The sequence below is a fragment of the Aristolochia californica genome, unplaced genomic scaffold (genome assembly GCF_029961685.1).
Source record: "Aristolochia californica isolate CCGP_79_NKW_82.1479 unplaced genomic scaffold, dmAriCali1.0.hap1 SCAF_11, whole genome shotgun sequence".
NCBI classification, from domain to species: Eukaryota; Viridiplantae; Streptophyta; class Magnoliopsida; order Piperales; family Aristolochiaceae; genus Aristolochia; species Aristolochia californica.
This window is the reverse complement of record NW_027181782.1, coordinates 28,939,984-28,941,880: the sequence shown is the minus strand read 5'-3', so window position 1 is coordinate 28,941,880 and position 1,897 is coordinate 28,939,984.

Below are 1,897 nucleotides of genomic sequence, written 5' to 3'. Positions count from 1 at the left end.
TTGCATACTAAAGAGATCAGATTTAGTGCCTTACAAGAACTTATTAAAGGCGATCACGCACAAAGGAATTTTAGTTAGTTCTCAATTGTGGGGTGTTGTTAGCCAAAGGGTGATGCAGTTGGATTGCCATCAACAACTTGAATACAAAACATTGAACATTTTTTTTAATGTCATTGGAGAAGGGGGATTAGAATGGCAGATTGGCTAATTTTTACCTAGAAGGCATTGAAATGCAACTACAGCCACAAGGAGGACCATGGGGAGCCCAAATGGAGAACTTTTGCTGCCTCTTTTGAGCCTGATTTAGACATAACAAGTATGGAATTTTCACAAAGCTTTGGCCAAGATGAAGCATATTAAGTTGTGGAGCCTAATTAACGCATTACACTGAGATGGTTGCAAATATATGAGTAATCCGGGTAAACAACATTGGGAAGGAGTGAAGTGGATTCTCAGGTATTTGAAACGCACTGTGGACTTAGCCTTATGTTCAAAACGTCAGGCTTGGGATTACAAGGTTATGTAGATTCTTAATGGCTGGAGACATTGATGGCAGGAAGAGTACCACTGGATATGTATACTCATTGGATGGTATAGCAATAAGTTGGGTCTCTCAGTTGCAAAAGATAGTTGCTCTTTCCACTATAGAGGCAGAATATGTTACCATGATTGAAGCCAACAAAGAGATGGTATGGCTGCAGTCTTTCGAGGAGGAATTAGGTCTCAAAGATGGGAAGTGTTGAATTTATGGAAAAGAGAAATACTTCATTAACTTATTTGTAATCAAAGTACACGAACCTCTATTTATAATAAAGGAAGGTAGTAGAGTCTAATTACAATTAAACTACTTTTGTCCCAATTACACCCAAACTCTAACACTTAAAGATAAATCCTAGCATAATTAAATAACCCAATATAAATTGAAGACTAACATGACTAAAACACATTTAAACTGAAACTCTTCTATGAGATCTGCTTCCATAATAATTTTGGCTCTATAAGACTCATCATGACACCTGACGTGATCATGGTGGATCCCACCAGCTCGTGTGATCATGGTGGGTCCATATCTTATGGGCTTGGGCCCATCTTCTAACACTCTTGAATATGTGGGCCTTCCTTGGTCGTGTGGGCTTGGGACCATCTTCCAACAGGAAGAATGTGTTGTATTGTGACGTGATGGTAAGAGTGCTATTCATTTAGCAAAGAATCTTGTTTATCATGACAGAACAAAACACATATAGGTGCGTTATCACTTCATCAGATTGGCTTTGGAGGATGAAGTCTTAGTACTTGAGAAAATTCAAGGGAGTCAGAAACTGGCTGATATGTTGATGAAGACTATTACGATCAAGAAACTAAAGTTGTATGAAATTTTAGTAGGACTTCTCTCTGAGGATTGAGAAGTTGTTGCCACAGTAGAGGAGATATTGATGATGGATTAGTCTCTATTGAATTTATGGAGAAGAGAAATACTTCATTGACTTATTATAATCAGAGTACATGAATCTCTATTTATAATAGAGGAAAGTAGTAAAATCCAATTAAAATTAAACTACCCTTGTCCCAATTACACCCAAACTCTAACACTTAAAGACAAGACCTAGCATAATTAAATAACCCAATATAAATAGAAGACTAAACTAAAACACCTTTAAACTGAAACTTCTCTATGAGACCTGCTTCCATAATAATTGTGGCTCTGTTAGACTTCTTATTATGTAAGACTTCTTATGCCAGTCACGTGATCATGGTGGGTCCCATATCTTATAGGCTTGGACCCATCTTCCAACACACTTGGTTATGTGGGCCTTCCATGGTCTTGTGGGCTTGGGTCCCTCTTCCAACTCTCCCCTCCAAGAACATCATGAACTCCCAACTTACTGCAAATGATGTA